General features: G+C 39.7%; 1 protein-coding gene across 1 annotated transcript in view; it reads right to left on the bottom strand.

Annotated features, from left to right (window-relative positions):
* The window catches only part of LOC129249142 (potassium voltage-gated channel protein Shaw), a 61,119-nt gene that overhangs the window by 33,562 nt on the left and 11,403 nt on the right, over positions 1-16,154 (bottom strand). The gene's annotated exons all lie outside the window — the stretch shown is intronic.

Raw genomic sequence — 16,154 nt, 5'->3', positions numbered from 1 at the left:
TATATTTAATTTTGTTTTGATAAATTTTAAAATGTGTTACAGAATTAGGAGAGAAACTGGAATTTCTTAAAATCCACGTAAATGCACATAAAAAATTATTGATCGGCTTCGTTAGGTCTCATTTGGAATATCACATTTGGAGACAGGCACATAGGCAAAAATGTTTACGGATGGCTCGAAGTTGGACGGAAGAGTTGATGGGGGAGTATTCTGCGAGGAGCTCCCCATCAAGCACAAATTTGGGCTTCCGGGAATTAGGAAGCAGTGGATTAGTTGCTTACTTCTGTCATTACTGCAAATAACGTAAAAATGTACTCCGATAGCCAAGCGGTAATTAGGGCCTTGGTCTCGTTGTTTCTGCATTCGAAATTAGTCGGAGGATGCCTGACTTCTCTCTCAATTCCATCCGAATAATTCGATAATAGGCTCATTTGGGTTCTCGGTCACAGCGGCATATAGGGAAATCGCTGTGCTGATAAGCTGGCTAGACATGGGATCCTGGAGATGGCTTCATTGCAAAATGAGAGGATTGGGATTCTTTTGAGAACCTGTGGTGTGCTACTGGAAAGTCGGGCCTCGCGTCAACTGAGCGAGCGCTGGGCTAGTGCGCAAACGTGTAAAGTCACGAGATCCTTCGGGCCGCGGGTAGATCGACGGAGCTTCTAATGCTAACGAAGCCGCCGCCCCCGAATTTGTTAGGTATCCTTACATGACATTGGCTGTTAGGTGTCCATGCGGTGAGACTTGGGATTGTTTCAAGTCCATTCTGCAGAAGCTGCCTGGAGGACGAGGTGGAATCATCTCAGCACCCTGCTGCCTTGCTCTCGTCGAGTAAAGATTTAGACATCTGAAGTCTCATTTTTTGTTACACCTGCAGACATTGCGGGTTTGAATATCACACACTTGGTGAAATTCATCAGGCGGCTAATACGAACGTAAGTAGCCACTGTTGGTCGTTAACCTCTGGTTCCAAAACCCCTTCTTCCTCTTTCCCACCTAACTGGTTTCTTTCCTTCTCTTTCTGCCCTGTAAAGTATTGCAACGAACGAATTCTTAATACTTGTCCAAGTGTGCCCCTCGCAAGGGCTCCCTCCCAATATACTCACTCAGGTGTTTCCGTCATCCTGGCTTAATACACAAGGTGGGGCAGAATTAAATCATCCATTTTTGTTTTAAATAACTTGTCTACTGCAACAAATATAAATTTAATCGATGGAAATATTTGCCTTGACCTTTATAGGTTGCAGACCCTTTGTATACCTCAGCTGTCTAGTTCACAAGTGTTAAATATGATTGACGTATGACGCCACTTGCAAAAATTATAAATCTTCCGTGGTTAATTTTGGGCCACAGTCGATTAGCCTCTGTCCGTTACCGGATCTTGCCCACCCTGGCACTGAAGTCGCCAAGCAAGATTTTTATATCGTGACGTGGGCAGCGCTCATAGGAATGTTCCAGGCGCTCATAGAAGTAATCTTTGGTCGCATCGTCCTTCTCTTCCGTCGGGGCATGGGCGCAAATAAGTGAGATGTTGAAAAATCTCGCGTTGGTGCGGATTATTGCGAGACGTTCGTCCACCGGAGTGAACGAAAGTACTTGGGGACATCGCTCCCCCTATAAATCGAACACCAGCTGTAGTGGATGTCGCAAGGCCCAATCTTCTTCTTGCCTTGCCCCGTCTATCGCATCTCTTGAATGGTAGTGAAATGACAGTCAGCCTTTGCTATCATAAGGACATCAACGAGACGGCACTTTCCCGCATTAAGGAACCAGACATTCTAGGTGCATGCCCTCAAATCATAACCCTTAATTCGTTCGCAGCGATCGTCATCGGAGTAGGCAGTTCCGAGGCTTTGTTTTAATTTTTATTGGTGGAAGATTTTTACGTAGCCGGTCGCAAACCCAGCGCACAACTGATATTTGGAAGCTCCTTAGAGGATACTTGGACGAAGCCTAGAAGTTGTGCGCTACTTGTATCATATGCAGAAGGATTCTTCTCCGAAGTGAATGGTGATCAGTGACTTCCCTCATGGACTTCTGCACATGGAACCATCGTCACTCAAAGTACGTCTATGACATCATAAAAGGTAACGAATCTAAAATCTATTTATACCCATTCTACTAGCTAGGGTACCAATGATCCGTGTATAAGTGACATTATAACACCTATGACAACGATAGTAGTTGGTCTTTTGAGTTGAAGCAGACATTTTGTCCTTTTAAGATTCAGTTTTGGCCAAAGCGCTTTAGAGACCCTGCATTAGTAGTTCTATTGGTTTCCGTGATTATTCCTGAATGTTAATGTCCTTTACCACTCGTTGAAGATCCAGTCAGAGCCTTTCCTTGCACACTCATCCGCTCTTTCATTTCCCTCTGCTCCAGAGTGGTCGAGAGCGCAACAAAGTGTAGTGTTGTGTTCTTGGATAAACGAGAGTGACCTCCTGCATTCCTTAACACATCTTCAATTGATGCGCGCTAAGAGGAGCTTCATCAAACAAGAGTTGTTCGTGCAAGAAGCATCTCAAAGCAAATGTTTGCGAGTTTTTTTCGGAAAATCATGACCCGACTAGAGAAACTTAAACTTAAAAATGTGCCACTAGAGAAACTTAAAACAGTCAATTCTGGATGATACACAATTGAAGAAAAATTATCTTTCACCGAGACCATGCGAGCTTTCCCGCATTGGCTCCTACAAGAGAGTTTTTGTGCACTCACAAGATCGAATTAATGGGTCATCCGCCTGACAACCCCTATTTTGCACCTAGTGATTTATTTTTGTATCAAAAATAAAGTGCAAACTCGACGTTTTTTCACCGCCTGAAGAGGCTGGTGAAGCCTTTAAACAGCTTGCTTTGGAGCTAGCCACTTCTGATTGGCAAAAGTGCTTTGAAAATAGATTCAAGCGAATGCCGAAGTGTATTGTCGTCTAAGGAGAATATTTTGAAAAACAATGAAACCATTTTAATTATTATTTTACTGTGTTTTCACTATTGGACGCAAAGTAGAAAAGGTCACCCTCATACTGACAGAGGCAGAGTTACATTATTTATTCTAAGCAGGTTTCTATGCTCATTAACATAGCTCTGGAAGCTTTAAACCTACATTTCAACATCTAATTGCGCTCTAATTGTCAGAGTCTCCTCATTTCATAGAGCCACAGCCATAAAATCGACGCACTTCGCTGTGCTGACTCACTCGCATACTCATGAGCCACTCGATTTGAAAATCACTAATCACTTTATTCGCTGAAATCGAATCTCTTGTCCAAATATTTAGCAAATCATTTACTGCATATGTGAATAAACACAGCTTAATAACAACTCACAACCATAATTAATTCATTAAACACCCACGCCGCCAGTCAAAACGTCAATATGCGGCGGCACCTACAGACACACTTTGCCCTTATTTCCAATAACAACTGCAAACAAACATGAAAATAATACTCAGAGCATTGTGAAAATAATTTCAACTCCTTACCCTCCTACCCTCTTACCCTCCTACCCTACTGAAAATCTATTTATTGTTTCATTATGAGCCATAAATTTGTGAATTTTAGTATTTGATTTTTCATTTCAGATTTTTTCAGATTTCTTTATTTTGATTGGATTGGTTTTTGTTTTTTTTTTTGGTAACTGAAATTTCCCCGAATTTTCTACATAATAACTTGATTTTAATTTTAAATTGTTCTGTAATTATTTTTTGTATATACAGTTGCGGATATAGAAATATGCGCACCCAAAACAAAATACAATTTTCACTGCATTATTACTTTTTTCATGCTAATGTTTTCTAAGTTAATATTTAATTTAAGTGAAATATTTGATTAAAAAAGATGACTCGATATAAATATTCTCAGTTTTTTGGTTGGTGATAAAAGTTTGCTAGTTATGTATATTTTGCGTTTTCGGAATGTGCCATGAGCCTGAATGTATCCAGTAGTGGGCAAGCTGAACTTTAGAATATAAAGTAATGCAGAATATTTAGAAGTTGGCGCAAAATTAAACACCCAATCGGAAGATTTACAATTTTTGCAAATGTCAATTAGCACATATTTGACACTTGTGAATGAGGCTGCTGCAGGATACAAAAGGTATTCAGTCTCTAAAGATCAAAACAAAGACTTCCACCCCCTAAAATTATACTTTTTTTAAATTTTTTTATTTTAATTTTTTTTAATTTTTTTCAATTTTTTTTTAATTATTTTTTTAATTATTTTTTTTTTAATTTTTGTTTTAATTTTAATTTAGTAAAAAAGTTATTCAAAAACAACGCGTCACTGCGCTATTGGCACGCTAGCCAGTATAGTAGATGCACCTCAGAATGACGTATGCAGGAGTTGTGAAGATGAAGAAGAAATTGAATGTCCTCCTCTGTGGATGTGCCCCTTCCAAGAAGCCGTGCCAAATATCTATTTCTTTGAAGACTTGGAAAATTGCAAAATGTCTCACTAAAGGGACTAGCTACCTTCCTAAAAAGGTCTATGTCGTTTAAGCAACTTAGTTAGGGGATGGAAATAAAATGCAGGTATCTCAATGGACCTTAGGGCCGCCGAGTGTCTTGTCTTAGACAAGCAACCTAACTTACCTAACCTAACTACGTCTAACTAAACGAAAAGATAGAGTTCCATAGTACAGAAAATTCTTTCTTTGAAGCTGAGAAATCTAGCAAGTCAGATTTGGAGATCACATCTAAAGATCACACCTGCGAAGAATTCTAAGAGGTGTGAGAAAATTAATACTTTGAAGCAGAAAAGGAGATTCATCACTTCTCCGAAATAAGTTGTGCGAGGAAACCAATGACCGAGTAGGAGGTCCCTGAGACCAACTCGATCCCCTTTCTGGCAAGTTCATCATCTAGCTTTTCTGCATGTGTACCGATTGTCCAATGACAGGTTGACACAGCTACGAGTTTGGAAATTTAGTGGCATGGACTCCCCAGCACTTTCTAAGTCCTACACCTGGGTAGAAAAAGTACACGAAGAAATGAAGCTCCATCTCTTCTGCGCTTTCCTGACAAATAAGTTGTGCAATTACCCTTTAACAACAGTCAGAGTGATGCCGATGGCCGGGTAGGAGGTCTCTGAGACCACTTGAGTCGACCCCTTCCGATCAGACTTACCAGCAATTTCATTTCCCTCTAAGTTCCTGTGTCCTGGAACCCAGATCAGAAAAAAGTTTCCTACACAGCCAGGAGATTTGATCTCCCCTTTACGAGGGGTGACTAACTTAGATCTGCACGTAGTCATGGCGTCGTCAGAGCCTTGATCGCGGCTTGACTATCGGAAAAATGTTAATATCTCTTTCACTCCCAAATTCCTTAAGCATTTTGCATGCTTGCAGGATCGGAAAGTCTTCTGCCCACAAAAACACTCGCAGTATTCGGCAATTTTAAGGAAATAGTTTAAAGAAAACCACTGCTCGGACTCCCGATTCCATCTTGGAACCTTCAGTGAAGACAGAGAAACCAGCTTCGGTGCAGATTTTCTCTCGTTCCAATCCCGCCTACTTTGAAAGATTGCCCTGGCACACGAACCTCAAACTCCAGTTTGTGGATAGAGAGATCTGTTCGAAGTTCAGAAAAATGGCGTGTAGACTGCTCAAAAATGCTACCATGCCCCTTGAGAGATTGGCTCAAGACGAAGTTGAAGACGATGCTAATATAATATAATTTATAGCTGGCACGCAGTCATGAGCAATCTTTGATCTTAGTGTAACTGGATCCACTGATTCGATGACAGCGTGGCTATGCGAGAAGATATTTATCGTAGTTTTTTAATAGCGTGTGCGTTAAGGTACACAGTTACCTCTTTTATGGCTAAGACTTCTGCTTGGTAGACGTTACAGTTGTCCAGAAGTCGGACAGATAATTCTAGTCCTAATTTTTTTTGGAGTGTTTGAGAGAAAGAGTTAAGGCGAGTATCGCAGACGATGGAACGATGAGCTGATGAGCTTTAAGACGACATAGACATAGTGCAGCGAATTAAGATCCAGCGGCTACGTTGGCCCCTTGAAAGATTGTTTCCAGAGGCCAACCTCCCTTACCCTGATTGCTCTTTGAAATACCTAACTTCTGATGAAAGTGTTGCTTAATTTGGGAAGTCTAAAGTGTGGGGTTCCGTTTTGTCAGAGTTGACTCTGAGGCCGCAACTGGCAGCCCAATTGAAGTCTAAAGATTTCAACAACAAACGGGCTGTGTAAGATGGGATAGGATCAGAAAACTTTAATGATCTTAGCATAAATTTCAGAGACTCCTTTTGCGCACATTCAACACTGTCATTTAAAAATTTGTGACATGCCCTCCAAATGAACGCGGCATATTTCGAAGTAGAGCGCACGAATATAGCAATTTCGGAGTATAAAAATTACACCTACATACCGAAGTCTAATTTTTCATATATAGCGGCTGCTAGACGCTTTGCAGAGATGTCGCGATTTCTAAAAGAGCTGCGCACGGGACTGCGGGCATAGAAATTTATACACACAGTTCCGAATAATTGAACACAAAAAGCGGTCATAAATAATAGTTAAGGTAAATTAGCAGCGTAATTAGAATATTAAAAATTAATTAGAGTAAAAGCCTCAAAAAGAAGAGAGAGTGCGAAGCGAATGTCATTGGAACCAAGACACGGGATTGGGCTGGGCAAACAAGTAAATATATAATTTGCGGCCCAGAATTATGCAAGAACATAAAGGGCTTTCCAATAAGAGGTGTTATTTTGATATTCAAAGAAAAATGCTATTTTTTAATATAAATGAGCGGATGTTTATTTCATTATAAAGAGGATAATAACATCAGGCATATGACCACCACGACCACGCTTACAGGACAATATCCTTTTCAGGAAATTTTCCTTAATCGAATTGCAAAGTGGCTGCCCTCGATAGCCTAACAATTTCCATTTTTGAGGTCTTGAATCGACCCTGAGCTGTTGGCGTAGACCTTCTCTTTCACGTGGCTCCAAAGAAAAAAGTCACAAGATGTTAAATCACAAGACCTTGGTGGCTAATTGTGATCACCTCTTCGAGAGATGACACGGTCCGGAAACTTTTCCCGTGAAAGATCAATGGTTTCTTTGCTTGTGTGACACGTAGCGCCGTCTGGTTGAAAATAAACGTTGTCCAGATCAATACCATCCAGTTCTGGCCATAAAAAATCGTTAACCATCTCTCGATAGCGCAATCCATTCACCTGTAACACCTGTTATTGGAAAACCCTATATTTCATTAGATTCAGACGTCCATAGTCGCGGACTAATAACCAACTAAACAAAATATTTTGATGATAAAATTTCTGCTGTGCTTGGTGAGGAAGCAGAATTCTGCCCCCTCTTTGCAGATTTCCTTTCAGGATATGTACTCACATGGAACTGTGGGCGAGCATGTGCTCGTATGTGCCTCCCAGCAGCATTATTGTGGTCAACACACAGTTTGTTTATTTTGTTTATAAATTGGAATTTTCGTTTTCTGACTGTTTAGGTAAACAAAATGCGAGTGATGCACCCAGCGGCGTGCACAAGTATAAACTTCTACATGCGGACATACACGAATGTACACTCAATATACATGCGCGCGTGTGTGTGTGACCGCTTGTGTTCACCTTCTAAATAAAGCGTTGAATTTTTATTTTAGTTTTTTCATCCCTTCCCATTCCCCTCCCTCCCCTTCTCTTCTCTTCCACGTTTTTATGTGGCCCATCATCATTTCCCATTAATCCCGTCCAGTGTATTTAGTTTGTTTTACTTTTCAGATTTTTTGTTTATTTGTTATTCCGACCGTTTTGTTTGGATTTTCTATTACGTGTTTTGTGCATTCAATTTCTATGTAATAATTTTCCTGGTCGGGTTTAAAGTGTTTCCCAAAATACAATTTCGCGTAATTCACTTAGTCAATCGTGTGTGGACGTGGTTTTCTTGTGCAACCATAATTTTCGCTGATTTACTTCTATATAAATATACTCCTGCAAGTGTGTGAGTGTACATATATGCAATATAATTGTACAGTTGCGGACACACAGCATCCCACGTAAGAAGGAGGTAGTGCCCGTGGTGCTTAAAGTGTACGCACTTTCGGTATCAACCGACATTTGGCAATTAAGGATCTTAGTAAGCTTCCAGCTCTCTACTGTCATGTTCGACCGACTGTTGCAGATCCTCCCGTCATTAAGCAGACGAGACTGTAGGCAGCTGGTTGGACTGATGACGGCCCACTTTCTATGATCGAAACACATGGGAAAGGGTAGGCAACTCAGACAGTGCACTCTGCCCAGCATGCGGAGAGGAGGATGAGACGGCGGACCACTTTCTGTGCATTTTCCCGGTCTTCGCTCGAATCAGGCTTTAGGTCTTTGGCACTGTTGTGTTAAGAAGTGAACACATCAATGGTTTCTTGGTACCACAAAATCTACTCAGTTTTTTTCGGAGGTCGGGTAGATTCAAAGAAAATATTAAAAAGGGAACCCGAATGCAGTACAATTGACTTAATGTTTGCTAAGTGCTGTGCTTGCTAGTTTGTCCCGACAAAAAAAAAAAGCTTCCATGCCTGCCTAAAACTTCTAACAATTAATAACTTTGCTACAACCAGCGGCATGTCGCAGAATTCAAGTATTTCATGCAACTTCATAGCAAGTTTTGGTACACCAACTATAATCAAACTCCCCAACAAAACATTTTCCTAGAAGAGCTTGAAGTGAACTCTGAGGACGCCTTTTAGGGACGCCTCTGAGGAGGTAATCTAATCTACTACTAATAGCGCTACTATACCCCGTCGGACTGGTGGCCGCCACCCAGCTTTTATTAGATTTTTAGAATATCTTCGTGGCCTAAAGATTTCTCTCAAGCAATCCCTTTGAAAATTTAAGCATCCGAACTTTTGTGGAGAACGTCACTAAAAATTAACCGTCCAACAATGCAACTAATCGCCACACCACAAAGTTTTGTAATACTTTAATGCACTGAATATTCAAACAACATTTTCGAACGTGGATCTCATTTATGGTTCACTGATGGGTCCAAATTGGAAAATGGCAGAGCAGTGGCAGGTATCAATGGACCTAAATTGAAAAAATCGATTCCGATGGAACTCTACCCAACAATATGCCACGCAGAAATACATGCCATTGAAATATGTGTGAGAGAATGTCTTCGCAAGAAAATGAGATTTACTCACATCTACATACTTTGAGATAGCCAAGCGGCTCTAAAAGCCCTTCTATCAACAACTATCACCACTAAATTGGCAAATGATTGCCTAAACCTTTTCAACACATTAAGGAATCTCAACATAGTAATTCTAGGCTAGATTCCGGGACACATGGAGGACATGAGGGAAATGAAATGAATGATAACCTCGCAAAACGAGGAGCAAATATGCAACTTGCTGGTCCTGAGACTTTCTGTGGACTCACAAAAAGCAACATTAATGAATTTCTTAGGAAATTAGAGGAAAGGAAGTTTGCTGCACACTGGCTAAACTGTGCTGGTCAGCGTCAAGCCAAACAATTGCTAAGTCCCAGCAAAGGAATATCTGGCAAGCTCCTCTCACTAAGCAGAGTAAATCTGCGTTTTTTAACCGGATACCTTACAAGTGCTGCAGTAAGCATATATTTAAACTAGCAAACCCGGCCCCCTTCGCTGGGCACACTAAAATAGAATAGATATGGTTTAGAACAGAAAATATATGATTTTCATATTATTTATTTCTTTATTCTTTATTCAAGCGCTTTGGCATAAACAATATTTTTTGTTTTTCTATTTGTTTTTGAGTAAATATAAAATATAAATTGAAAATCAGGAAAAAAGAAGATTGTTTTTAAATTTCAAATCAACGCATATGAATAAACAATCGTCTTTTTTCCTGATCATCCATGAACTTTTCGTTTCAATTTATATGTTTTATTAAGCATTGGAGCTTTTTTAACCATTATCCATTTATATTTTTCAAAAAAAACAAAACGAAAAAAATTGTTTTTTCCACGAACACATAATTTCATTCGGATTTCACATTAAATTCTCAAATTTCGTAAGAAATTATTCACTGTTCCAAAATCCACTCCAAAAAAATTCACAAACAATTTTTACATGTTGCACTTACGTTTTTTCCTTATGGCATCCAAATCAGAAAGAAATATTGACACATTGTAACTCACACTGTCAATGTGACAGTTCAGTTCCGCCCCAAGCGTTAAAAAAGTAAGCGACATTATGGCTGCTTCAAAAGAACGCTGTTCCCGTTGCCAGTGCTCCGAATTACAACCAAACTTTACGAAACCCATTTTCAATACTTACTTAACAATGTGCGTAAGTCTGGTTTAATTCGGTGCAAAGACACGGCGGGTCCACGTGGTCCTAGTCATCAATAGGTATGAAAATTACCCCGTATTAAAGCACTTATCAACAGCTTTCATTTGATACCCATATTGTACATACACAACCAAAGGTTACTCGTGTCCACGTTTTGACCCCAGTCACGGTGCGGCATGAAAAATACTCTGTACTAAAGCATTCACCAACAGCTTCAATTTGATATCCATATTGTACAAACACATTCTATGGTCCACGTTTTGGTCTCTACCTCGAGACCCTAGTCACGGAGCGGCATGAAAAATACTCTGGACTAAAGCATTCACCAACAGCTTCCATTTGATACCTATATTGTACATACACATCCGAAGGTTACCCGGGTCCACGTTTTGACATATATCTCGAGCCCTATTTCCAAAATAAAATATAATCCATGTTACTCGTGGATGATGTAGCTTTCGAATGGTGAAAAAATTTTTAAAATCGGTCCAGTAGTTTTTGAGCCTATTCATTACAACCAAACAAACAAACAAACAAAGTTTTCCTCTTTATAATATTAGTATAGATAATATTGAGATATCATTTAAATAATATTGGTCTATCTGAGACCAAAGTTTGCCGCTTTTGCGAAATGGACATATGAAGTTCAGAGCATGTGCTTTGTGAATATCCTGCATTAGGCAGACAAAGACTTCATCACCTTGGTTGTACCGTAGTATCTCCATGAAATCTTTGGCTCAACAAACCCAAAATTGTGCTAAATCTTTTAAAAAGCCTAAAACTCTAGGGTTACAAAAATAGGTCTAGCACAATAGATCAACTCTGGTCGCAGTGAGTTTTTCCCCCTTGTTCACTCCTCTTGGGAGCATAGGCCCTCGCCAAGACTCAGTCTTGCGTTGGTTCCCTTAATCTACCAGTCCTAAATAGTGGAAATGTCCACCTGTCGTTGTTTAGGAACAACGCCTTCTTACTGCTTAGAGCGCCAATTGTGTTTCACATTTTTCTGGCAAAAGGATCGCACAGATGGTTTAGGACTTCGCTAAATTTGGTGTGTCTCTGCTACTCGTATTACCGCGGCTGGCCGCTTCCTCTTGCTGGCGCCACTGATGCAATGTGTAACTGTGTGTTTTTCTTAGTTTTTCTTGTTTTAGCAGCCATAATGCAAATAATGCACTGAGTATTGTGCAGGAGTGATGATGGAAAAGGTAAGCTTTTGGGATTGAGGAATGAGATTTTTCTTTGTGAATGGCCTTCTAATAATAATCATAATAAATTCAAGCAACTTACTTGCTCAATCTTCCCACTTTGCGCCACGAGTACTCGAAAGATGCCTCTCATACAATAATGTGTTCAGTAGCCCATGCCCTGTTAGTAAGAAGCTCAGATTCAGTCAACATCTTAAGTCCGAATTTCTTTCAACAAACCTAACTTATCGGATGGGCTTGGAAGTCATCCAATGAACCGGACTAAGTGGGAGGCAGCGCAAATGTTCGCAGGTAAGATCATAACGCGACTTCGCCATATTGATTGGGAACGCAAAGCGATTCAGCAACAGTTGCAACAACAGAGAAGGCAGACAGTTTCTGATGAACCGACGACAACAAGCACAGACGTTTGAGTGAAACACTCAATATAGTATCGTACAGAAGACAAGACGGTAGTGAGTTAAGAAAACACTACTGCAACTTTTCCAATGTCTTCTTTACTTTGGAACCACCTATAAACACAGTGGGAATAATTGGCATTAACTACGGTGTATAGTCTTCATATGCCTGCAGGAGAGGAACCGGAACGCAGGTACCTGTTGTGTCTTCTGACATAAACGCGGCTCTACTCAGAAGTTATACTTTTGTGGTCCCAGGGTAGATTAGCCGAGGTGGAGAATTGTTATAGTATTAATGGGAGCTTGCTCCACATAGCATTGGTGTGACGGCACCACTGAGATGTTTCTGACATTTTGATTTCAACCTCCTTCCAAAATAAAAAAAAATAAAAAAGAGTAGATGCCATGGAAATGCTGGAAGTATCGAGAGCGGTCGCATAAGACGGTGGCAAGAGAACAGTTCGTCGATGGTCTTAGAATGCTGGTAAAAGAAGTTCTTGTTCTTCGAAAAGCCAGTTTCGACAAAGAAAGCGGCAAAATAAATAAACCTGGGCAGGTCCATATCAGCAAAATAAAATCAAATATGATACAAAATTCATACCGAAATACGACTACGAATCAATTATATTAGAGAAAATTGTTTTTTGAGCTGAGTTAAAACTCAATTATTTTTGGTTTCAATGGAACGTCGTACGCACGACGAGTATTTCTGAGGTGGCGTTAAAAATTTTGATAGCGGCATGGCCTGGATCACTCTTGCAATTACGGTACTTGGCAGATGGTGTAGTAAGTGCTGTTAAGTTCTGATGGACGGTTCTCAATGACTCAAATTCTCACTTGAGGATCAAGACAACTATGCGTCCTTCCATCGCTTCCACATTATAGTTCGCAATCATTCAGTCTTAACACGAGTTAGCTGATTAAAAATTGTATGCAGCTTTTTTTCTTACTCTCTGCGATTTCTGTCCCCATAGAAAACATTAGACTCAGAACACTCGGTGGCGCTAAGGCCCATTGCGATACCTGCATTTGATTTCCATCCCCTAACAAAGTTGCTTAAGTCACTTAGCTCTTTTTAAACCCCTTCAGTGAGACATTTTGCAAATTTCCCAGGTCTTAAAAAAAATAATCGCCGAGACATTTGGCACGGCTTCTTCGAAGTGCAGAACATTCACATTCAGGAGGTGTTGTACCGACTCAATTCCTTCTTCAGCTCCACAACTCTCGCAGAAGTCATTGTGAGGTACACCAATTCTACTGGCTAGGGTACCAACGATCCGTGTATAAGTGACGTTGTAACACCTATGAAGACGCTCGTAGTTAATCTGTTGAATCCAAACAGACATTTTGTCCTTTTAAGATTCAGTTTCGCGCAGAGTGTTTTGGAAGCACTGCAGTTAGTAGTCGGAGACCATCTTCTATTAGTTTCTGCGATTACGCTCAATTCAATCGCAGTGTGAAGTTCATTTAGAGGAATGCTTATGTCCTCTACCACTCGCTGAAAGTCAAGTTCAGAATTTTTCCTTGCACACTCATACGCTCTTTCATTTCCCTTCACTCCAACGTAAGTTTGTAATGTAATTACGCTATTCTTCAGTTTTAAAAGTCAATTTAAAATCATATTTTCTTGACTTTTCGAAATAAATAAATAAAAGCTTGTGGACGAAAATGGAATCACAACTGCAGCAAAGTCATTTCAATAGTGAGACATAGGGTCGCGTGTAAATGTCGTTGGTAGGTCAGCCTAATTCATGCAGAGTACACACATTTTGTTGTTTTTATAAGTTTCAAATGCAATAACATATTTTCGCAATATTTTCCAAAGTATCGTATAATTTTTTGCTAATGGCGTTCTTTAAAATGCGGCTTGCAATGGTTTTGAGCCAAAGAGAGCACGTGTGAGAGTGAAAGTACGTATACGCCATGGCGTCATACTTGGGCTCTTCTGTATGAGAAGTATGGATTTTGGTACCATTCAATTATTATCTTATTAGTATTCTAACATGCACCAGCATCCCATGGTCCGATAATATATAACAAGTCGATGTTGTTGTTGTATCTTTTTAAGTAATGTAACGAAATTCTGCACTTGTGGAACAACATCAAGACGCACGCCACAAATATCTTCCTGTGACTGAGGCAAACATCCAAAAAGGATGTGGGCGCCAATCATATATAACAAAAATCTTCATGGAACACATTCCAACTCGCCCAAAAACCGTTTATAAACTACCGTGGAAATAAGTTGTGTAAAGTTTACTTAAATATTGCCACTAAAAGTCTCGAGGCATACAAAAAATATTTACTCCATATGAATGCATTTACTTGTGTCAATAAATTTATATGTGAGATCAACATAAAGCATAATCCAAAATCCTTTTGGAGCTCCATAAAATCGGAAAAATCAGTATTTACAATATTATTCCAGCATCTGGAGTTTTTCTCAATGAGAAAAGAACAAACTCTATTTGCTGGTTGTTTTTGTATCTAATTTTCTGTGGCTTGTTGGATGATTCAACACTATTGGCACTATTCATGCCTTTTTGCCCATGACACTAATGGCTGCCCAAGCCCATACCAAACAGAGCCCACTCCGAAATTACGAGCCATTCTCTGCTCCTTTTTCTTCCAATTATCACGCCAATGCATTTGGAAATCATCTGGTCTGTTCAGAATGATTTTTTTTTTTTTTTCAACCAAGACAATTACTCTTCACAAACTTGGTGTTTTTCTGCAAACGTCAATCTGACCTGTTTGTGTCCTGTGATTAACTTAGGTTTAGGTACTAATTTTACATATTTTAGACAAGAATCTGCTTGCAAAAGTTGTTGCACACGAAGTAGTAACTGCCAAATTAAGGATGGCTTTAGTTTCAGCTGGGCTATTTGATTTATTTCTAGCTAAATAAAGCGTTTTTCAATAGGTGCGCTTCAACTTTTTTCCGATAGGGAGGGCGAACGACGCAATATTTTTTATTTTTCGCTTGTCATTTGTAAACTTCATTAGTATACATTTCATCATGGAACGCTACACACTTGAGCAACGATTGCAAATCGTGCAAATTTTTTATGAAAATAATCGTTCTGTTGCTGCTACTTTAATCCAGATTTTTTCCAAAAAATCATCTTCAGTGATGAAGCTCACTTTTGGCTCAATGGCTTTGTCAACAAGCAAAATATGCGTTACTGGGCAGAAAGCAATCCACACGTGATTCATGAGGCACCGTTGCATCCCGAAAAAATCACTGTTTGGTGCGGTTTACATGCCGGCGGCGTAATTGGCCCATATTTTTTCGTTGACGAGAACGATCGCCACGTTACTGTGAATGGAAATCGATACCGCGACATGATAAACGATTATTTTTGGCCGCAATTGAATGGTATGGACTTAGACGACATGTGGTTTCAACAGGACGGGGCCACAAGCCACACAGCACACGCTACAATTGATTTGTTGAAGAGTAAGTTCGATGAGCGCATTATTTCCAGAAATGGACCGGTCGAATGGCCGCCGCGCTCGTGTGATTTGACGCCTCTAGACTATTTTCTTTGGGGTTATGTGAAGTCATTGGTCTACAGTAACAAGCCGGCGACGATTTGTGAGCTCAGAGCCAACATTGAACGCAAAATTGCTGGAATTTCGGCCGATTTATGCAAAAGAGTGGTCGAAAGTTGGGTTCAACGATTGGACTTCGTAAAACGTGTACGCGATGGTCATGCAAAAGAAATCGAATTTCATACTTAAATGTATATGTTCAAACTCGATAATAAAAAAAAATAGTTAAAAAAGTCAAATCGTTTGTGTTTTATTCAAAAAAAAAGTTGAAGCGCTCTTACTGAAAAACGCTTTATTTGATTCCCCGAATATCTCTAGGGGTAAGTTTTGGTTTTCCAGTAGCCTCTTTGGCTTAGAAGTAATGTAAAGTCCCAGTTTTGCTTATTTTTAGTTTGAAAAAAACTCTCGCATTTTAAGGTCTTTCTCCCTCTACATATGCTAAAATATGTCCCTCCTCAAATTCAGACAAAGTTTTTCCACGCGCGTTAATTTTTGTTTCTAAACCAAAATAACCACATAAATATGAAAACAGGATAAAGCAATCAAAAGCAGTTATAATATAAGGTGCTCAACTGAGTTCTCGCTGTTTTTTGATGAAAATACAACTTTATTCTGAAAAAAATGGTTGCAAGTGAATAATTATTGAAAGTATTGTCCATCGCTGGCCCCTACTTTTTCCCATCTTTCTGGTAGATC

The sequence above is a fragment of the Anastrepha obliqua genome, chromosome 5 (assembly GCF_027943255.1).
Source record: "Anastrepha obliqua isolate idAnaObli1 chromosome 5, idAnaObli1_1.0, whole genome shotgun sequence".
In the NCBI taxonomy this organism is placed as follows: domain Eukaryota; kingdom Metazoa; phylum Arthropoda; class Insecta; order Diptera; family Tephritidae; genus Anastrepha; species Anastrepha obliqua.
The sequence above is the reverse complement of the archived record's forward strand: the minus strand, read 5'-3'. Positions and strand labels throughout refer to the sequence as shown.